Source organism: Lycorma delicatula, chromosome 2 (genome assembly GCF_047948215.1).
Source record: "Lycorma delicatula isolate Av1 chromosome 2, ASM4794821v1, whole genome shotgun sequence".
Taxonomy (NCBI): Eukaryota; Metazoa; Arthropoda; class Insecta; order Hemiptera; family Fulgoridae; genus Lycorma; species Lycorma delicatula.
In genome coordinates, this window is record NC_134456.1 from 216,041,255 (window position 1) to 216,066,519 (window position 25,265).

At 29.5% G+C, this 25,265-nt stretch overlaps 1 protein-coding gene across 3 annotated transcripts in view; it reads right to left on the bottom strand.

The window, feature by feature from the left end:
* Nucleotides 1-21,796, bottom strand: part of NAT1 (N-acetyltransferase 1) — a 99,349-nt gene extending 77,553 nt beyond the window's left edge. The window contains exon 1 of one of the 3 annotated variants that reach the window (XM_075357174.1): nt 21,637-21,796. The gene's annotated coding sequence lies outside the window, so the exon portion shown is untranslated. Of the gene's footprint in view, nt 1-21,543 lie in introns of all 3 variants that reach the window. The other 2 variants (XM_075357178.1, XM_075357181.1) reach the window with 2 other exon arrangements.
* Nucleotides 21,797-25,265: the final 3,469 nt, after the last annotated feature.

Below are 25,265 nucleotides of genomic sequence, written 5' to 3' on the forward strand. Positions count from 1 at the left end.
TATATATAAGTTCATTAACTAGATGATTGAATATGCATCATACAAAAAGGTAAAAATAGACATCCAGCAGCAGTAGACAGGAGACAACTGGCAATCATTACCATGCCATAAGTGATTTACTGCTTCAAACACTAGGTACTAGTATGATTTTATTCACACAAAATCAACCAGGTTTTTCAAATTTGTAAAAATATTAACCTTCATAAAATACAGATTTAAACATGAGGCGAAGAAATAATAGCCATTAATGTTTTAGCATTCCTTATTAATAAGGGGAAAAAAAATGGATAAATATTTAACAAGATATTCCATTCACAGACAGCACGGAAATGGCCATTATTTGACACATATTAACGCACTATCTAAAAACACTAAACTAATATTCTGGTATGCAATCTTAGTACACAAACCAACATAATCTAATCAAATAAGTAATCGACAATTCACTTCTTCGACCGCAGGCAAAGCGACTTCATACTAAAATAATAATGAAAATATATAAAAACAGACATCGATAAATAATCACAACAAATTAATAAAGATTTCTCATTTAATACAAATGTTAAAATAAGTTTTTATCTTTCTTAATACAAAACTTTAGACATGATTGGGGCAAATCTTAACGGTGAAGTTTAATACCGCATAAGCATTAGTTATACTTAAGAAAAAACCTCAAATGCTGAAAGTAAGAACAGAAAATTTCTAGTTACAGTACAAAGTCAAAAAATGAAATATATTTATTTTTTTTTAAACTTGAATACTGCATAAAAAATATTCCAAATTACTCCTCAGAGAAATCAGCAAAAATAAAAATCAATATTTACAATGAAAGTGAATCTAGTGCGACAAACATACACTTATTTATACCCAAAACATTTGTGACGCACAAAATTTACATTCAATCTTGCTTGAGTCTTTGTACCAAACCTATCTTGTTGATCTAATGGTGAACTTGTCCATCGCAAACTACAGTGAATTCAAAGTCCAGAGTTCTAAGGTTCAAATACCAGTAAAGGCAGTTACTTTTATATGGATTTGAATACTAGATCGTAGATATCGGTGGTTCTTTGGTAGTTGGGTTTCAATTAACCACACATATAAAACATTACATTATCATTATAATGTCATGATAATGTAATGAAGTTTATTTAAGCAACTGAAAGATCACCAGATGTAGAAATTAACATTGAACACATGCTTATGTTTATTTTACTCATAAATTGTCTGCAAACAACAAATTTTAATAAAGACAATTTTATTCAGTCTACAGATATCACAGAAGTTGCGGTTTTGATATCAATCAGTTAAACAGGGTAGTACTTTTTCACACGGGTACGATTAGGGCAGCTTGCTGGAGAAAAATTTGTATCTAAGAATTAGCAAATGAGGGCTGAGAGCAAAAAAAAATTATTTTTTCAGTACTAAAGAACCATATTACTTTTTTCAGATAACTAGTAAAATAAAACTAATGTCTGATAATCATAAAAAAAATCCTTAACCGTAAATAGATCAATGAAACTATCACCAGCTTGGTCTTTATCCCCCAGGTTTACATAGTTAAAAACCTGTAAATCTTCTGATTTACAGGTTTCAAAATATTTTAACCTAGTTTCAACAAAATATAAAGCCGATAAAAAAAACATATTTTACCTGATGTTAAGATTCCACACTCAGAATCTAAAAACAGACAGTAAACACAAGGAACAATATCAATATTACATAATGTGCATTACAGCCGGATGTGCATTACATATGTAGGTTTATATGTAATGTGCATTACATATAAACCTGTAATAGTTCATTAATGATAGCAATCAAACCCTTATTCACTCATCAAAGAAATTAAATAATTTCCACCTACGCCCCTGGGAGGAATTAGTTCAAACTTTCTTCTTAGTTTAAATGAGAATAAAAAATCAATTAATTACACTTATAAGGAAATTCTAACATGAGACTTTTTCACTGTTCTTAAAATACATGATCACATAGGTAAAATTTCTTCAACCTACACACACTTAATCAACGATTAGATAAATGTCTACTATTTAATGTGCTGCTCCCTTAAATTAAATCAAATTAAGGTATCAGTATAATCATCTTATAGTTGATATCATTATTAATACCTAGCGGCAAATACTGCTGGTTATGAAGAAACATCCCCGCTACCTTTAATGTGCCCTAAATTTACACAATACAAAGAACCGGCCTAACAATTAATGGTCGTACTACGAAAATTAAAACCTGTATAAAAATTAGCAAAAGTATACGCTGGTAACCCATAAATTATGATCTCATAGGAACAGTACAAAATTAAGTTAACACTTGAATAGTGCAAGAATGCGATGCACAATGATGTGCAACATTGCACTGCTACAATCACAAATAAATGCTTAATTCTTAGATCATATTTATACAATTACGCAGTATTAAGTTACAGATCATTTGAAGAAATAAAAATTCTACTTTAAACAATACTTCAAACAGAAAAAATGCATTTTTACCACAGTCAAATAAAAATCATAACACTATAATTACAATTTTTATATCCAGGGCGTCAGGGCTAAAAGTAATCAAAAGAAATGGCCTATATTTAAAAAAAACGATCTCTTAAACACAGTCTCAATCTACAAGATTTGCTCCTATTTCCAAGATTTGTTCCATATACTCGCAAGATCAGCAGAATACACACACAAAGGCAAGCCAACTCACAATAAAGTTGTAATCATCAGTAGTCAGTCGAGATGTGGACCTCACAACACAAGGTTCAGTGCGTGATTTAGATGATAGAGTTTCAATTGGTTATGCTTGTTAAAACACCATATATGAACCAAACAGAATATCGATTCTCCTAAATCCAAATCTATTTGTCAGCGAGTTACAACTTTAGAATACTAGAAGCTTGGTTTCACAAACTGGAAATCATCCAAAAGTTTCAATCAGTGACAAGACAGTGGATCATGTATGTGATACTTCCACTGCTGGTCCTGCAAAGTCAATTAGGCGAGCTTGTTGCAAACTGCTGATTCCTCATTCAATTGTTCATGCCACTGTTCATAAGTAAGCTGTGTGCGAATGTACAAGTTACAATTCCTTCATCGCATTAAATCAAATGATTGCCCCCTATGATATCATAGGGGGCATCATTATTTACTGCAGAAATAATGCACTGGTTTACAAAAATAAAATGGTTTACAGCAATTTAAATAAGAGCTGATACAAGCAAGCATATTGTGAGATAATAATAGCAGCAGCGCTTCAATTAACTGACTACACTCTAGCCTTTTAAACTAAGCCTACAATTCAGCAGAAAAGTAAAATCTTATAGAGTTTTATCCATAACATGTTATTAAAGATCACTAATTTTGGGATATCATCAACTATAAAATTATTGCTTTTTTTAGCCGTGAAAAATTCCACTGAATGCAGTCTAGCAATGTTTCATCACTCTATTCAAGAAAAAACCCATTTAACTGTAGCGTTGAAAAATAATTATAATTTAACAAAAAAAAAAAATTCAGCTGTGCGATTGCTGCGTAATTACGGAAAGAGCTAGTGATTAATCCAATGATATATATAAAAAATGTTGAATTTTTATACGATTTTCAAACCAGAAAATTGTAGTCAACATGGCTGCAATAATACTATTATATTTATTACAAAATAAATTCAATTAACGAAAAAATTATTAAAAATTAGAAAAAAGAACATACAAATATCAAACTGAAACAATCAGGAAAATTTACATAGAAAAAAAAAAATATATATATATATATATATATATATATATTTATTTGTAAATGACAGTAACAAACTCATAAAATAACACAACAGAAATCAGATATATGAAATACATTTTTGATAAATTAATAAATAAATAACAGATAAATAAATAAATTCTACCAAATTAAATCCAATGATGCAATAAAATTTACATTGAAAAAAACCACCAGATTTAATCAAAAGCAGGTTTTCAGGACAATGCAATCATAAAAAAAAAATGGAAATAGCAAATTATCCACCAAAATGGAATACACGATAAATAAAACGGACACAATTTAACAGAATAACAGTAGCTTAGAAATATTAAAATAAATACCTGTTATGTCAGAGAAATTACATTCATAAATTTAGAAATAAAAATTAACTGATTAAGTTGAAACGTCTGATAATGAACTATCCAAGCTGGCAGAACGTGGTATTTACAAACAAAATATAATGCTACAACAAATTCATTGTTTACCTTCTCAACAGCAGGCAGAAATCTATATTAATAAATAACAAAGCAAAATACTATAATTTTAAGCTTTAAAATGTAATTATCTTTATTAGCCGATGATACAGTCGAAGACTGCAAAGAATACTAGAAGATTAAGTGTTTTCTCTTACAGATTGCAATATTAAAAATGTTAATTATAATATATGTTAATGCGTTATTCTAATAATAAATTTTAAATAACAAATTATAATTAAAAATTACAATATTTCTTGAAAAATCTCTGTTATAATTGTTACACTGTTTTTTATGTAAATGCAAAAATGTAATTACAATATGTATATATATATATATAAAATAAAAAAAAGCTGCATGATGTGTGAATGAACTGCCTGAACCTATGTCCTCTAACAAAACCTAGAGCAATAACTTCAACGGCCTCTTGTATCAGTAACGGTAGCATTATCTTACTAACAAATGATGAGACATTCAATTTTCTGTAACCTTACTGATACAGCAGCTAAATAAATGTTTGAAATTTGCACAGAAAAAACACAGAATTGTTTCACTGTTTTATCTTGTGAAGGAGGTTTGAATAAGCAACCCTAAGTAATCTTAAAAAATGTAATTAAAAAAAACAACGAAGTAATGTTTGACAAAAAAAAAGTATTACATTTATTTCACAAACACTGTAACTGACACAACACGATGCAAGCAACAATTCTTGATTTCTTGTAGCGCTAACTTCTACAGACTTCAATGAGTCATTCGACTTGCCATGATTTTTTAAGCCCTTATAGCCTATTTGTTCAAACCAAATGATTCTTTCATAAAAATGAATAAATAAGCAGCACGTTCAATGAATTATCATAAGAAAGGTACCGTGTTTATGGAAGACAATATCAGAAGATTCTGGAAAAGTAAAATAAGAGGTAATACAGTTGTTATTACAAAACCCCTGTCAAAAAATTTAATTTATTCTGTTAATCCACTACTTTGACTGCTTAGAGTAACCTCTTTTCTGTTTTCATAATCACAAAGTTTTGCTTAAGGAACAGATCTGAATCAATTAGAAAAATTTTCTTAAAAATACTATAGCACTACTTCATTAAGAAAACCAAGAATATTCATAAGCTTGAGTCATTCTGGAGGAATGGAAACCGACAAATAATCTATATCAATTTCCACTCTTTTCATAAAAACACACTCTGTATGTATATTTTTCAACAATGCAAAACCTAATGGCCTTTAAATACCAGCAATACACATATTGTGCAAGAGCAACCACTTAAGGCAGCAATGAATGAAGCGCTATACTGTTTGTATATAATTTTATTAACATAAACAAAATACGTTTAAAAAGTTCCTGAAACAGCCAAATACAGTTTAAAATAGCAACTATAATTAATTTTTTTTTGCCTGCAGATCAAAAAGAAACTTGGATGACAATACCAGGAGAACTCATTAGTATAGCTGATAAAAGATCAAAATTCTCCAGACAATTTATAATATTTGGTGTGGAAATGTGGTGTTTTTTGTACGATCCATAAACAGTCGTCAAGAGTGAAATCAGTTTCATCTGCTCGATCACAAAAATTTTTTTCTGGTAATAAGAGCGAAGTAAAATTTAAATCAGAATTTTTTTGTTTATCCACAGAGTATTGTTCATCATGAATTCATTACTGATGGACAAATAGTGAACAAGGAAATGTATGTCGATATCTTTCATCATTTACAGGATGCAGTAAGAAGGAAGCACCCTGAGAAATCGGAAATAAAGAAATGGACTTTTATTTGCACAACAAAGCACCACCACATTAATCATTTGTTACAGTCTCTCCCGACTTGGCCCAATTGATTTTTATTTGTTTCGTTTTAAAAATGAAGATACAAGAATGCCAATGCAATGAAGCAACTGTGGACAGTATCTCAACATAAGGTTCAGGAATGCTTCTAGAAACTTTTACAGACATTGGCAAAACTATATAGCACCCAAAGGAAACTACCTTGATGGAAGTGTGCTCTTTAAATGTTTTCATGTTAGAAGCTTTTGAAAAGTAAACTAATTCCAAGAATTGAACCTTATCTTATAACTTTATATTCAGATTTTTTGTATAACAAATGTGAATAAACAGTAACAAAAACCTCACAAAATTAGGGTCACTATTTTTTTATATGCTGCCCAAATATGATATGCTGCTCTAATTTAACTCCATATAATTATTTATAGCTTTCCTAGTTTTATGGAATGATCTTAGTAAGCTATAATGGATTTCACAATTTTAAAAATACAAAAAAGAGAGGTGTGTACACATGGATATAATGGACACATGTCCAAAAAAAAAAAGAAAGTTGAACTAAAATATAAAAAGAACTTCTTTTAGGCCAAGCTCTTTTTATCCAAGAGTTTAAAAACTGTTATCACATGATATGGCCCGCCATATTTTTAATAACATTATTACACAATTTTTAACAAATATTTAATTTTATTACTTTTTAAAATATGTAAATAATAAAGGAAAACTTTATAACACTGACACAAAGAATTATTCTGAACAAATTAACAGATGACAGGATACACAATAAAGCATAACCTCACTTACTGTTATCAAATTACTAGCCATTGGTTAGGTTATTTAAATTCAAACATAAATTTAAATAATAAAAACCCATTTATATAAATATGCAATTCAAAACCAATATTTAAAAATTAATAACTGCAGATAAATTGAAGGTAAAAAAAAAATTATCTTCTGTCAATGAATTTAACTATTAATTGTTTAGAATCAAAGCTTAAAATCTAATCTTACAACAAACATAAACTAAAAAAATTATTAAAATAGTTGTTATATAAACATTGTATTCTCTAAGCTACACTATTTACATTTATAACCAAAGTACCCCATTATATCAATAATTCCAGTACATGAAAATAGGAAGTGGTGCAGTGAGTTACCGTTAGACTATAAGTGAAAGGGAAATGAACTAAATTTCATTCGTAAATTGTTAGGGTAGTTTTATTTGTGAACAGCGAAGGTATTTGCAATATAAGAACTTTATACTTGTCTAATCTAATGTACTGTTGTTGTTAGTACAAGACGTGGTTATAAGTGTTAAGATTAACGGTCACATTAATGTCTTGTCAATGGGACTGAATTCTGGTTTTCAATATTTAACTACCTGTAAATAAATCCTGATTATTACTTTAAATTTTGTTTTGTATGTAATCACTGTTTATTATTATTATTGTGGTAGTGATTACTATGACTAATATTTGTTTATCATTGACATTTATTATTATTTTTTGCTTTTGTTGCTATTGTTATTATTCTGATTATTATTGTGAGTTGTTTTTGTCAGTTATTATTAATACTGTCATCATTATTATTATTGATTTGTCTTGTTTTACTTATGTTCTTAGATAATAAATTGTAATTATATAAACATTTTCAACTGTCAATAACTCAATATCCTTACTGAATAGTGAACACGTGACAATACATATATAATACAATACAGCTAATGAAAATTTTCATTAGCCCTAACTCGTAAACAAAGCATTTTCAGACATATGTTTATATCAACTTTTTTCCTTTATTTCAAGCTCTAGAATCATTTCCTCCCTCTATGAATCATGAGACCTTGCCAATGGTGAGGGGGCTTGAGTATACTCAGCGATACATGGCGGGACTAAAGGTGCAACCATATCGGACAGGTATCTGCAGACAGACTAAGAAATGATTCCTGAAAGAGAGCAGCAGTTCTTTCATAAGTTGTTAAGGGTATAGGTCAGGAGGACTTTAACAACCATATCAACATCACTCAATCTTCTGAGTATTGGGCAGCTGAAAGCAATGGAAAACTACAGCAATTTTTTTCCAAAGAAAATGTATCTCTCTACATTTTCATGTAACAAAGAGGGAGGCGCCTTCGTTGGTAAAATATTACGGAGGTAAACTAGTCCCCTGTTCGGATCTCCAGGTGGGGACTGCTAAGGAAGAGATCACCAGAAAATTAAAAACACTCTACAAGTCAGAGTGTGGAATGTTAAACATCTGTCTAAAAAAAGGTTGGTAGGTTAGAAAATTTACAGGGAATGGGTAGGTTAAATGTAGATGGAGTAGGAATTAGCAAGGTTCAGTGGGAAGAGGATAACGACTTTTGGTCTGGTGATTTTAGAAAATAATTAACGCAGCATCACATAAGGGGCAGACAGTTGTAGGTTTTGTAATGAACAAGAAGACAGAAAAGAAAGTAGAGTATTTCAAAAAGTATAATGATAGAATCATTGTATTCAGGATAAAACCAAAAACTAAGCCGACGATTGTTAACGTCTGTATGCCTACTAGTGCCCTGATGATGATGAAGATGTAGTGTGTATACAAAGAAATTGACAAAGTAATTAAACACATAAAAGAGGAAGAAAATTTAATAATAATTTGAGATTAGAATGCAAGCATTGGAAAAGGCAAGGAAGGAAATATTGTGGGCGAGTACGGGCTATGCAAAAGAAATTAAAAAGGGAATCAACTTATTGAGTTTTGTACAAAGTATAATTTAGTAATTTCCAACACCCATTTAAAATCATAACAGAAGAATACACACATACAAAGAGCAAGGCGATACTGCAAGGTATTAGATAGATTACACTATCGTTAAGCAAAGATTTAGAAATGAACTCATCAACTGGAAAGCATATCCAGTAGCAGCCATGTATGCCAACATACATGGCATTTATAGATTTTGAAAAGGCACTTGATAATATAGACTGGAATAAAATGCAAAGAATCTTTAAAAAATTTAGGGCCGACAAACAGAAATAGAAGAAGAACAATTGCTTACATTGACAGGAACCAAACTGCTACAGTAATAATTGAAAAACATAAGAAAGAAGCAGTAATAAAAAAGCAAGTCCAACAAGGATGTTTTCTATCTCTGTTACTTTTTAATTTTTATAGAGAACTAGCAGTTAATGCTATTAAAGAACAGTTTAGATCCAGAGTAACAGCGCAAGGTGAAAAGATAAAGATTTAGAAGTAATGAGTGGCACGGATGAAGTCCTACATAAGAACTACCACATGAAAATAAATAATAACAAAACGAAAGTAATGAAACATAGTAGAAATAAAGTAGATGGACCAGTCAATATAAAAACACGATGAGAAAATACTATGGAGGGAGAAGAATTTTGTTATTTGGGAAGTAGAATTACTAAAGACTGATGAAGCAGGACCGATATAAGATGCTAAATAACACAGGTGAAAAAAATTTTCAGTCAGAAATATAATTTGCCTACATCAGAAATTAATTTAAACATCGGGAAAACATTTTTGAAAGCATATGTTTGTAGCACAGTTTTATATGAAGTGAAACTTGGACAATCAGAGTACCTGAGCAGAGATTAGAAGCTTTTGAAATGTGGTGCTATAGAATGTTAAAAATCAGATGAGTAAAGTGACAAACGAAGATGTGTTGCAGCAAACTGATGAAGAAAGCAACATTTGGAAAAATATAGCTAAAAGAAGAGAGAGACTATAGGCCACATCTTAAGGCATCCTGGAATAGTCGCTTTGATATTGAAGGGGCAGGTAAATGGGAAAAATTGTGCAGGCAGGCAGTGTTTGGAATATGTAAAACAAATTGTTAGGGATGTAGGATGTAAGGATACCAAAATGAAACGACTGGCACTAAGTAATCTTGGAGAGCTGCATCAAACCAGTCATATGACTGAAAACAAAAAAAAAGAATCTTTTCCCAAATTATTTCCTTTTCCTCTTGAATCAACTGTACTGGATTGGTGGAAAGTCCCTTTACAATTTAATAAATCCAGTTTAATCAGACTCTACTGCTGCCAATTCTCATCAATGATATCGCTCACTGCTGCTGGAAAAAAAGTGGGAAAGATAAACTGTGGTAAAGATTGTCAGGTGTGTTCACTCATGGTGGGATGACCTTATTCGTAGCCAAGTGAGGAACAATGGTGGATAAAACTGTGTTCACTGTCAAAGAATGTTTGTTGGCTTCTGTGCGAGTCCAAGAACATTCACATATTGGAGATCATTAAGAATGACTTCTTTGTGCATTTTGGAAAATTATCACAATTATGGCAAACATTACTGACATGGGAGAAGAAGGCTTTTGCAACAGGAAGTGTTCTTGATGCACCAAGCAGTGGGAGGCCAAGCACTCATGTTCGAAACATGGGCTACTAAGGAGGCATAGATTCAAAGATGACAGTTGAAATCAATGTGCAAACGTTCTGTAGAGTTAAGCAATCTAAGATCGACACTACGAGATCATATGCAGGCCTTGAAAGTCATACATACATTTTCCTCCAGCCACAGCTAATGAATCGAGTGGCAATGACCTTGATCTACGTGTTTATGCGCTTCAGTTATTGCCTGAATGCTTTTGAAGACCAAACAATAAAAATAATGCTCTAATGTGAGTGTGCAATTTATTGTAGCTCTCATAACTAAAATGTTTTTATCTGGGCAAAAGACAATCCACCCTTTTTTGAGGGACTTGAAAACCATCTACCTCGTGTTTTGATTTGAGCTGGGATGACAACTGAACATCTCCTTGGTCCTTACTTTTTCAATGACGCAGTTAATAAACACAGTTATCTGAGAATAATTAAAAAGGGTCACCATTGCATTTCAGCAAGATGGTGCTCCAGCGAATTTTGTTTTGAATGTCCATGGATGCCCGAATAAAATTTTTCCAAATCGCTGGATTGAACACAGATCAGAAGAGTTACCGGCTCCATAACCTTGGTCAGCAAGATACCCTGACCTCACCACTCCTGTGACAATGCACTTTGGGATTTTGTAAAAGAAGAGATCTGAGAACACAGATACATGAACAACGAGCAGCTCCAAGATGCTGTTCAGTCAGCATTTGAGATGATCACTTCTAATATGCTGTTGCGGATGAAGAACCGGACATGGTGATGCATACAGCTGTACTTTGAACATTGTGGAATCCACACAAGACGTTTTAGATCCACAGCAGGTGTTGCACCTATCCTAATAATTTCATAACTAGCATAAAGGGACTTCCCGCCCACCTCGTATATATATATATATATATATATATACCATACCTGCTTAAATGTAAGCTACACTTTTTTTCTCTTTTAATATAAAAAAAAAAAACCAAAGCGGCTTATAATTGAATCTTTTATTAAATTCATACAAAAGGTTTATTATAGATTTTTTTTAATTTTCTTAGTTTTTTGTTTTTTAATATTTAAGGTATTGGACACTGTTTTCCAATACTTAAGGTAATGTACATTACAATTTAACATTAGCATTTTTTAAAAAATAACAATAAAAAATAAAACCATCCTTTCTCCAGTTAATAAATCTTCTTCATTGAAAATTGGTAGTCTAACTTATTTTCTTAGTCAGGAAGTTTTTTAAGAATGCTATCAGGATCATAGTACAAGGAAGGGTAAACAATCAGAGTTCTTTCACTTTGTTTAGAGGTTAACAACCCTTTAATTTTTTAATGACTGATGTTATTATCATCCATATTTTTGGCAATCTTATTATCTGTGTACTAAAAACAGCATCAAGAAAGTGTTCACTACGAACCAAGTATTAAAAGGAAAGTAACTTTTTAATGGAAGAAAATGGTTAAAAAAACAGCAGGCAAAAAGTTTGACATTGAAGCACAAATGTTTGTTGATGGCGTAAACATTGTGATTTGATTTTTACTTGTAAATCTATGACAAAATGTTTCATAAGATCAAAAACCGGATTATTTCCCCAAATAAATGATTATGTTCCTCAATTTATAAAAGCTGCTAGATCTACAGCACTACCGGTAAACAAAACAAATGTTACAATTGAAGGCAAGAGAAGCCATTGATAAATTAAAAATTTTAATGCATCAAGAGACTGGTAAAGGGAATTTTCTCTTAGACAGAGAACTTTAATCTGCCAGAAACTTCCTGCAGATTTTGTAGATAAAGTCCAATATCATTGGACTTCAAACAAAACACAAATGAATTTAAAAATATTGGAATGTGGATGAAACCTCCGCTTTCTATGATATTTTGCAGATTGATATAGTTACTTCAAGGTGTGAAAATAAGTTAAAATAGTAGAGGACACAAAAAACAACTGTAATGTCACTGTAATGCTATTTATCATGGCAAATTAACACCATTCTCAATATTAAATAGAAAAACAATGCCCAAAAAAAGAGAAATTACCAAACGATGTGATAGTCCAAACCCATAAAAATGGTTGAATGACTTTTGAAGTTATGGAAAACTGGCTGTGCGTAACAGAAGACCACAACAAACCCTAAAAAAAATCTAAAAACATACTTGTAATGGATGCATTTAAATGGCATTCAATGGATTTAGAGAAAAATAAATTAAAGAAAGAAAACTGTGACTTTGTGATAATCCATTTACATTCAGTAAACCGTAATCTAGTCGCTTCTGGAGAAAAAAAAGTTAAATTCTTCAACAATAGCAGAATGGGTTTTTATCGCCAGGAATAAAATCTCAAAATGAAATATTCCACTCCTTTAAGAAATGCACCATCACAAATACCATGAAGTAACAGAATACGACCTAATATGGAATAATGATGATGTTGACTCCCTTCCAGGCAGCAGTGATACAAAAAGTATTTAACAGTTTGTAATTAATTTTTATCAATTTAATGACTTATATGGAATTATTTTACTGCAACGTTTTATAATTTTTTTTATTAAAATGTCAATTTTATTTTTACTATTAATAGTAAAAATAAAATATTTCTAGATTATTATTATCTAAAATATTTTTAGATTATCAAATTGTGTATTTTTTTTTTATTCAATCCTTTGAATTATTTTTTTGTAAAATATTCTTCTGTAAATAAATCTTACTTTTTAACCATTTTTTTTCACAAAAACCTTTTGAAAATTTATGATATTGCCTAGAATTGTGGGGGGGGGGATAAAGGTGAGTGTGTTTGTGTGGGTGATTGAGAGAAGAGGGGATATACACATGCAGTTTCACATTTTAATAAATAAAATAAAAATATAAATTTCTGACCAGCACCAGAGGTCAGTTTAGACATTTCCTGCCCTAAATTTCCAAGCATATTTTAGCATTATGTTTTTTATGCTAGTTATAGTAGAGGTTGTATATTCTTTATTTGATATGTTCAGTGACAGATGTTTGTGGATTATACTTTCAATCACAAGTTTTCTAAACAAGTTATGATATACTGTTTGTTTTAGTTTTTTCTCAAAAATGTAAAATTATGAAATAATTTTCCTCTCTTAAAAAAACAAATAAGTGAGAATATATTTCAAATAAAAGAAATATAATTTTTACATGATCTTAATTACAAATTACTTAATTATCTAACAGAAAAAATCAAGTTATATTTACAAATTCTATACAAAAGAATAAACTTTAACTTAACTAATTCAATGAATGTAAGAAGCTTGAGAAAGGTAAAAAGATTTCCATTATCTATAACATTACATAACAGCCTATTACACAAGAATAGCACAGTAACAATTTAAACATTATAAAGTTATCAATGAACAATTGAAATAAAATGAATTTCACATCTATGGTCAAAATTATAAATTCCAAAAATGATTTCATAAGTTTTTAGTTACATAATTTCCAATATACATTTATAACTTACCAGTAAAAAAGAAATAGTACTTTATTTATATTATTAGTACATTTTTAATATTAATACTATATTCTACTAACTTATCAATTCAGCCTCTACATTCAGCTGTTATGTATGTTAAAAATTAATTTCATATGTTTAAACGTATGTACACATTCATGTGAAAACTACTTCATAAGATAACGGAATCGTTGAATACGATACAAATAATAACATACGGATTGGACTTTCAATGACTCATCACAAAAATACATCAATGGAGACAATAAAAAAGATAGGCATTACTGATTTAGCTATCAGCATGACCAATGATCAAGTATTAAAAACCATTTTGTGATGCTGTATGCCATGATTAATTCAAAGTAATAATAGTATTTACTTCTATTTCAAATTCACTTTCCAGGTTACAAGTACGCTAGCTCTAGGGTTCAATTAAAATTCTTCATTAAGGATTACTCAAATATGGATAAGATCTTTTGATAACATACAATAGGGCCTTTAGTTGTGACAGTTTAAAAAATATATATTTGTATGGCCTTACAGTGTACTTCAAATTAAAAAAAAAAAATTATTAAACCAGAGTAAACACTAGCCTTCTGAAAAGAAAAAAGTAATGAACGACAATATTTTTTTAAACCTCTCAATGCTTAACCTTTCTTTAGACATTAAATGACCATTGCAGTGCAAATATATGAACAAAGTAAATATAGAAATGATATTTAAGAATTGGCCCAAGACTAAAGTACAATAAAGTGAAGCTAATATATTTTATGTAGGTAATCAGGCATTCTTGTTAAAGTCAATGCTACTACAAACAATCAGGAATTTCTCACGCATCATATTCACTACATAGCATATCCCTTCTCACAAAAAATGAAGTAGTAAAAAAAAATATCCCAATACAAAGATGCAGCATCTACAGATAAACTTATTTGACATTCTGTTTCTATAATACAATCTCTTTTATCCCATCTTCTATAAAGTGGAAAGACATTAAAAATGGTGTAATATTTACACAAAACTCCATTTTTTATGTGTAATATTTACATATACCAGGACTAGTTAGCAGAAACACTTTTAAACAGACACTAGTGTTAGTAAAACAAAATATAAATAATAAAGTTATTGGAAGGAAAAAATCAGAAAAACATCAACCTGGAACTTATTTTGCTCATAAAGTCCTCTGTTGAGTGAAAACAGTGAATAATACAATGCACTCTTTCACAACTGTAATGAATACATTTATTCATCATTTTACATGATCAATTCAAGGTTTTTTATGGTTGTGGTGCATGAAAGCATCTAAAGTATAAATAGCACTGGTTTAGTCTGCTTTCTCTAAGAGTAATTACATCCAATAAACTACCAGTTTCTTTGGTAGAATTGAATGAAGATGTTACTGGCATAACTAAATATCACCTAAATTTTAATGAGCTTGCATGCTAATATACAATGATATATTCAGCTCAATGAACAGGACAGTGGAAAACCACTTCACTCCGCACTTGGCCTAGTAAGCCTTTCTTTCTTTTCCCTGTTTAGCCTCCGGTAATTACCGTCCAGAGGTTGAATGAGGATGATATGTATGAGGTGTAAATGAAAGTAGTCTTGTACATTCTCAGTTCAACCATTCCTGAGATGTGTGGTTAATTGAAATCAAACCACCAAAGAACACCGTATCCGTGATCTAGTATTAAAATCTGTGTAAACATTACTGACTTTACAAGGACTTGAACGCTGGAACTCTAGACATCCAAATCGGCTGACTTGGGAAAACACTTTCACCACTAGACCAACACGATGGCTTTGCCTAGTAAGCCTATCAAGGGGTAATGGTTATACCAGGGAATGGCTATACCATTTTCAAGGGGCGACAGGTGTCTATCAGATTGTCTACAACCACTGTAGTTATGGAACTCAACACATAATAAAAAAAAAAAATGAAAAACTAAACTTAAGAACACAGATATTTAATAATAAATTTATTCTTAAAATGCCATGACATAAAAACAAGCGTTAAGTATGTGTATTTGAAAACACACTTATTTGTTTCATGTAAAAAAACTTCCTAATACAATTAAGTACAATTAAAATATTAATGCAGCTAACCCGACTCAATTACTTCATTCCAATTTAAAATTTAATAAAACCCTTGTTAGAGTAATTACAAATTTGTAAAAATCATAAAAAAAGATAAATATTACAAGTAACACAAAATCTTTCCAATGAAATCCTAAATACGCTAAAATTTATAATTTTTAATACAACAAAAGTTAACAGAAATCATGTCAATCCATCTAACCCATAATCCCACATGGCTAATATCACTGCAAGTTATCTTTCACAAACTTCATTATCTACAACATAGCAATTTAACCGAGTGACACGCTGTTAAAATAAAACTTTACTACAGGATAATTTTTATATTCTTCTAGCTGATTAAGCACTTTAACTATTTTTAGTGTCAGTTAAACTGTATAGCGTAGGATAACACCAGACATTATTATATTAAGTGTGCATCTATCTATGTTAGTCATCAGTTTTAAATAAACTTTCTCACTTGTCTAGAAATTTACAGCCATTTCCACATCTAAATCATTTCATAATTCAGATTCTTTTTAACCCATAACAGGAGTAAATATGAATAAAATAAATGGTATAAACTGAATTGCAAATTTATTTCAGACCATGAAATACAGCCAAAACCTGTATCTAGGTCTTTTAACAGAGGAGAGTGGATTCAGTAGTAGCAATGCATGCATACAATTGGTTTCAATATTGAAAATAAAAGTTATTAAATTTAAAAGTAGTAAGTATTAAAATTAAATTTGTAAGTAGTAAAACCAGAATCACAAACTGAACCGCTCAAATGAAGGATCAAAGAAATTTTTAGTTCTGCTTGATACAAACAGAATAATCTGATTTAACACAAAATTTTCTCAAAACTACCATAATTCAGATTTCAGAAAAGCAGGATCAGGCAAGTACAACTAACACTGAACAGTTAACCTAGAACGCACGTGCGCAGGGCACATAATACATCACTGTTATTAAAAAGAAATATTCCACAAAAACACTGAATTCAGGAAAGGAAAGGATATAAGTGTGTTTTTAACCTCAAATTAATGAGAGTAACAGCAGAAATAGTAAAAGGAATTGGCTGTTCTTATATGTAAAATAATTTGGAATAAAAAAAAAAGAAGGAAATATGTAGACTGCAAAAGTATGAATTGAAATATGAAACAGGAAGTAGCTGAAGGTAAAATATACACATGTATAATTAGTTATAACCAAATAGAGAAAACAAGGACACAGTTCAATACAGAAACACCTTAATGTGTAAAGGAAATTAATTAAATCCATAGAAACAAGCAATAAGTACTGAAGGCAAAGAATTCTCAAGAAAATAAAATATTAATACAAGATAAAATAGAAGATTATGGTATGGAAATAAACGATAAGAAATAATGAATTTGGTAACAATGAAAAGCAAAGATGGGCCCAAAAGTATGGTTGTCATAAAAAAAAAATACTTGAAAAAGTACCAGAGTACTACACAATCAGTGAACTGGAAAACTGAAATGATAATCTGAAAATTTGATAATAGCAACAGAAACAAGGAAATTCATACGTAAAGCTGTGAGTTTTATGTTTAAATTACAATAACAGTTTTAAAATTAAGTATATTAGAAAAATTGATAACGAAATTATTTTACAATTTTTTTTATTGATACTCAGGGGGTAAATCCAGAAGAATATAGAGCTGTCTTAAAAGACAATTATCATTTAAAACAAAAAACTTAATCCAATGATCAATTGCTTTTATACTTATTTTTTCCAACCATAGTTAATTTCTAAATAACGGTAGACCTTCAGCTCCCCTAACTTATGTTACATCTACTATGAATTTAAGTAGCAAGAATTCAAAATTACAAGAGTAATAATAATAGTTTATGGAATAGAAAACAAAATATACAAAATAATGAAATATGTAGACTGATTAAGAGTAATGAAAAAAGAGGATCAATATGAGTATGGTTTTTTGTGAAGTTAAGTATAAAAACAGGCAACAAGATCTGTCTTAGCTTTGTGTGATATCTTGAAACTCCCCTTACATATAGTGAGCAAATAAATTCCCTCACATATTTTTGTGTCTTTCAAGGGTAGTGCTCTAATTATGCCAATTCTCATGACTCTGTAAAGTGTTTTTGAATTACATAAAAATTAACAAGAGTATAATTTTACAAAGAGCATTATTTACTATTACTACATATAACACCAAGAATAATCTTCCTAATCCAGTATTACATTGTGCTGTGACTAACAATAATTGCTGTTTTTTTCCCAAATCATATACCCCGGTTAAAATAAAAACTTCATGGAATTATCTTGTTAACAGCCATTTTGTAACTGAGATGGAAGAAATTTGAACAAGAAAGAACAGTATAGCTGTGTTTTGAGTCATATCTAAAGAAGAAGGTTGACTTTAAGAACTACAAGTCTGCATATACTGTCTCCAACTTTTTATTCATAAAAAAAATGTATAATAATAAATGTTTAATCAGTAAAATGTAATATACTTCATTATAAGTACTTCAGAAATAATAATGCATGCCAACCGGGTATTAAATGTGGCATTAAAATCAAAGATGCTGGACAAGGGTCTGGCCATATATAATTCAGCTTCTTCCAAACTTTGAATTTCAAATAGAAATTACAAAACAGATACAATCCTGTTCCAGAGTTTTTCAATGTAAAACCAACTTTGATTAATACAGACAGAGAGGAATAAATGAACAAAAAACCAATTTTACGCCATTCCATGAACAATTAACCACTGAAAACACAACTTGACAATGTTTTTAAATTCTGTAATTCTATAAATTTCAGATTTGTTGCATCTAAACAAGACATTGTTATGATTTTTCAAATATTTAATGACAGCAATAAAATTACTACTTCCTAAACAACTGTTGCAAACCCTAATTTTATTTTAGGGCTAACTGATCAGGTAAAATTTCACTAAATAATATAAACAGAACCAACAAAGAAGGTTGTGACGCCAACAAATTAAGAATTGCATATTAAGCCCTAAAAGTACATTTTGGAACAATTTCCATGTAATTCAAAGAAATTCCTTAATAATTTTACATACTGTTTCTTAACAGATGCAGTAATAATGTCTCATACCAAGTAAAAAGCTCATTATTTTTAAATTCCATTAACCATTATACATAAATTAGTCTTTTGAGTTTATTTTTCATGTAACAGACAAAGTATAACATTGTTAATTACAATTAACACAATGGGCACACAACACTATATATAAGTATGGATAAAAAATACAGACATCCTCAATTCGTAAATAAAATACAAAAGTAAGTTTACATGATTATAATCTTACTTTAGTCCTGTGATGTAATCATTTCTGTTACAAATTGGATTCAACAAATACTGTAATATAATAAAATAGTATCACATTAATAGGCAATCAGTCAATTTGGTCTAAAAGAATAAATTCCCTGAGACTGCATAATGAGCAACACAAAAAGAGAAATTTTTAAAAAATACATTAATTCATCTATGTACTAAAATACAATATATATATATATAAATATATATACTCCAATACTGAACAGCATGGATATAAAGGAGTACTTTTACAATATTTTTTTTAACTATAATGGAAAAATATTAGTATTTTCAAAATGACAAATTATTAAAAACAATTTTTTAATGTTATAAAAATAAAATCTAATACAAACTGAAGATACAGGATACTGCTAAAACCAGTTATTGAAAATTAATAAGGAAAGTTTAACTTAATTAATTACTGTGTTTAGTGATTTGTATTTTATATAATATTAGATGTATGTGCGTTTATGAATGTATTTGTGTTTTGCGTTTACTCAATTGTCCATCCAAAGTTCAAATAAAATTCATTCAAGTCAAAGAGTGTAACCATAACCATAATAATGATCGAATGCAAATATTATTATAACACAAAATAAACTGAAAAACAATGTTTAAAGATAAGCATTTCAGAAATATCAAGTAGAAATATTCCATATTACAAAATAATATTCATCAAATTGAAATAGCCAAAATATTTAACAGAAATATCTTTCAAAATCTCAAATTGGACATGAAAACTACAATTTAACTAAATGTATTTGAAACAAAGTTTAGCAAATGAAAATTACTATTTACCATAAACAATTATATTTTACTAAAGATAACGGAGAACGCAAGAGAGTTGAGAATAAGGATCTTATCGTTCTAGTTATTTTTGTAATTAGATAAGATGATCACCTCTTAATGATATAATCATGCTGTATGTTAAAAGAATTGTTTACACATTTAATCATAAAATTAAAAAAAAGGTTTTTTTAAATTTAAAAAACCCAATATTGCCCAAAAAACTTTACATTCATAAGTATAACTATTTTCTGTATCTATGTAATTATATACATACAAAGATCATTATATCTTTAATAAAGGCCATGAATTATTAAAACATATACTCTTAACAGGAAAAATTTGTTTAATATTGATAGTACAGGTTTGGAAATAAAACTCAATAAAAGAATGGTACAAAATCACATTTATGGCAAATAGTTAGCAACATCCAAAAAATTCTATAATAATTACATTCACAAAGTTAAATTACTTCTTAAATTACCCATTAAATAATATAATACCAGATTACATATAATTAAAACCTATTTACTGAGATTAACCATTGAGAAAAATCCCAAAAACAGTATAAATTTGGGAATAAGAAAAAAATGGTCTAATTCAAATATTAAAATAGGCAGAGAAAACAAAACTTCCATGATGTCTATAGCTTGGGTAACATGATTTAACATGGTTTTTAAATTATTATTGCACAACAAAAAATTGCATTAATTCAGCAGTAAAAACTAATGGAGCTTAAACAAATTAGGCGAAAAACTATCCATCACAATATTCGTCCAAAATTATTATCGTGGAACAATGTGAGAATATGTTTAAAGATGACCTGTAATTAAATAACTACAAAGGCAGACTACTTTAACCTTGCATTAAATGGGAAAAATTCAGAGCATGAACTGCCAAAAAAATAATTCAAAAAATGCATTACACGGCTTTAATTTCTTGTAAGGATTACAAATACTGCTAAAGCAAACAATAAAATTTCCAGGAAATGATCTAGAATAAACTACCAAGTACGAAAACTTTGCGAATTCAAATATGAACGTTTTCAAAAATAAACAATTACATACTAAGCAAAGTAACAACGAACATAATATCATTATCAAAACATATCCTAGAGGGCAAGCAGATGTTCAAATGAAGGAAAAGAAGAAAGAACAAAGAGCTGGACTACGATCATCTACACCACAGTAACTGCTGCACAATGGGCGTCATGCCTGTAAATTTTTAATAAGCTAATTTTACTCCAACCTCTCTGCAAACTCTTTTCATACACTATTTCATAAGAATGTGGGTGTTGTAAGTTAATAATATGGAGAATACAAGGGATAGAAATGTAGCATTAAGCTTCCACTGAAACAATCACCACTTTATTAACGTAACGAAATGGCGAGAAACACTGGCTAACTGTTAACTTTCTAGATTTCACAATTATTATAAAAGAAAGTCATTAAAAAGAAACGTTACATATTACAGTACCTTTGTCGTGAAATGTGTCACACTTATAACTAATTATTTCGTAACTTATTGTAAAAATTAAGTTAATTTTAGCAAAAAATGCAAAGAACTTACAACGTGACTGCGAGATGAAAAATGTCCCAGTCGACACTTCGGGAACAACGAGGTACTACTTTCGTCAAATATCTGTCTTTAAGATTTTAAATTTAAAAGTAATTATTTATTTCCGAGTTAAAAATAATTTCTTCACACAGAATACGTAAATAAATTAATAAATATTATAACTATTTGTAAATTTTGGAAAAAAAGTGGTGTAATCAATATTAAAAACACTTCCTTATTGGCACGAAATTTAACTAACTTCCTGAAAGAGAGCAGCACCATGCAAAAAAACAAATGCCTCATGTTTTGAGTACAAGAATTGAGAAATTTTGATTTTGGCAGTAACTCAAATGAGAAGATAGCAGTTACAAGAATGTATAATCGTTAAATCTCTGTTGTTGATAAATAAAAATCTTAAGTATGGACTGGTATTAATTTTAAAACTGAGACTTCTACTTTTAAAAGGTTTATTTTTTAAACATAGAAACAGTTAAAGTACTGAAGAAATCATGGTTAATTTTTAACAGAAGATTGTTTTTTGAAAACTGACATGCACTTTTCTAATTCTTAATTCACTTGATTGTTTTAGAAGGTTAAATTTTTTTAAATTTGTTTAAAAATGTTTCTTTTAAAAATTGTTAAAGTATTAGGTGATACAGAGATATTTTTAAGAACTGCACTTTTGTATTCCAATATAATAGCATTAATGGTGTTGTTTAAAATAATTTCACCAAGTGAATGTGTCTTCTGTCTTCTTCAGATTATGATGTTAATTTTGATCATGTTTATATTTTACTGGATCTGTGTTGTTATTACAAAGACCATCAATGTATCTGTTTATCTCCTGAAAAATTTTTTATGTGAAAATTCTGAAAATTTAAAATCTGTTTTTAAAGTAGTTCTAAAAAGAGACAACATTATTAGGTCTCTGATAATTTTATCAAATTTTTCGTGCTTAATGTTCTACCTTAGAGTACTTACTCCTAATGGGTATATAGTTTCACATTTTATAATTACTATATTTTACTTTCTTATATATTTGGCTGATGGTGTTGTATACAAAATTGAGAAACACAAAATGACTTTCTAAATGTGCACTTATGTTTTGACAAATTTCTAATTAAACATAACATTATTAAAGCCTAAATAAAAGTCTTTGCTGTTATGTAATAATTACAGTTTAACATTGTTACTGATCGACGAGAGTTTTTTATGTGTAAAAGACAAATTCAATAAAGTATAATTTTATTTTTATTGTTTTCATGATGAATAAATAAATAATTTTTAGTGAAATTCACTAAATAATAGCTAATAGTAATAAAATACTTAATACAATAGAAAGATTTATAACTGTTTGAGTTTATAACTTATTAGAAGTGATAAATTTTTATTTAATTTCAATTAAATATACCTAGATATACTTTTGAAGATGAATGTATTTAATGAAAATTTTTTATTTTTCTAACATAAAATTAAACAATTTTTGTCAGTTTTATTTTAAAACAAAGTTATTATTCAGTACAGCTTTCAATCCTTAAAGGTGATTAGGAATTAATAAAATCCTATGCTAAAACTGGTTAGCACATTTGTTGTACAGTTTGTGACCAATAAACAATTAAAAATACAAGTTCTATAAATTTTTTTACTATTTTAGTCTAAAGGCTTGAAAAGTATTCAATTTTCATTTCATATATTCTAAGTACGCCACTTTAAGAGAAGAAAAAGAATTTAAAACATATCTTAATTGCAAATGGTAACTTATAAAATTGACTAATTTTTTTTCAGTTAGGCATGTATTCATTTGTGTTTGTGTTGTTTTTTTTTTTTTTTTTTTTTTAAATATAAAATGTTTCTAACTGTTTAATATATTAAGGGGGATTAGAAGACCCATCTTTACTAAAATCACTTAAGTCATTATGCCTGTTGTATAGGTATGCAATAGAAATTACAGGTATGAGAATCTAAATTGCCCTACAGACACCCATGAACACATCACAGATTACTGGTCCCTCTACCATCAGTACATCCCAAGCAGGGTCCAGTCTACTCATTTATTTATTATGGAAGAGAATAATCCAATCTGGAAGACCACTTTACAAGACTCATAGTGTATTTCCAAAGAAACTAATGTACTCTTTAGCTCAGTTTACCTAATAAGTGGTAGTCTTTCTGCAGCTAAGTTAGAAATGTGTACCCTATCTTACTAACTGTGAGGGGACCATTTCCCTTCAAGGGGGCTCGCATTCAATAATGATGTGTTGGTCTATGAATAACTAACAAGCTTTACTAAGGATGTCACCGTAGAGTAGATTTTAGAGTTAATAGGTACTTCTGGTATATGATATGCCAAACAAGTACATCAGCTCTCTTAAATGCATCTTTGCTTTGTGTTCTGTTTGTCATTACTTTATTTTCAGTAGAGGGTATAAATAAATCCTGACAGAACTCTCATGCTAGCTCAGAGTTAAATAAATATGAGTACAGTGTTTCAAAAGCTGCCTGACTTTCAGTCTAGTTAAAGATAGAATTTTCTCTGCAGTACATCATCTTTCTACAATAATTGACACACCATAACATGACTAAAATTTCTATATGAAAAAGTTTGACAAATTATTGAGGGTTAACTATTTGAAACCACTAATGGAGTCCTATTCAGTAGGATTCTAAAAAAATATTCTACACAATTCCAGATATGGGCATAGTTTTGATTAGGAATTCTATATCTGTTCTCAGGCAGACCTTTAGTTTCTTGAAAAAGAGCAGTTTTGTGGTCCTGTGTGTTCAAGGTTTGTAATACTAACTAATTGAACAGTAATGTGCTGCTCCAACTCATCTGGGTAAATGCACTGATCTAAGGATTATGACAGGATGAATACTTGCAATGGGCCTGTAGATTTTTTTGTGAAAGGGTTGTTTGTTTTCCTTATCTTAATCCCTTTTTTCCAGTTATATGTGTATATCTGGTCCTACAAAATTTTCCACACTGATTATGTCAGGACCTATATAGACAACTCTTGTTGTTTATTGTTGGGAGGATTCATTTTTATACACTCAGGGTACTATCTTTCCTGTCAGATGGCTAAACAGTAAGCATAATGAATCATGAACATTCTGCTAAAACATGGCCTAGTTTCTCTTAAAGTATAAATTATACCAGGAAAATCATCTGAGTATTTGCGTTATATTCAGGCCACTTTCTATGGAATTAAACAAAGAGCATTTGTGTAAAATGCAAAAGGCTATTTTGGCCTCCCTAGACACTGAATATACATTTTGTCCCTGGACACTGAATACACATTTGTCACTGACATTGATACTCTGGCCATTCCATTATGTACAATGAGTGGAATAAGCCATGAAATCTATAATGTTTTGATCTTAGAGCACCAGTACGATAATGGAGAGGCCACTGAAAGCTCTATTGATTCATAAACATACCAACTTCCGGAGGTTTCAGTGCGTTTCCTTCAAAATAGATATGTAAGTATTTCTTTACAATCATTTTCATAGATCATAAATGGTATGGTTAACATATCATTCATGATTTGTAACTTCATACAAACTAGTAACATCCAATAACAGAGAAAAGGTATTATTATCCAAATATTACAGAATCAATAAATAATTAGAAATCACCTGCG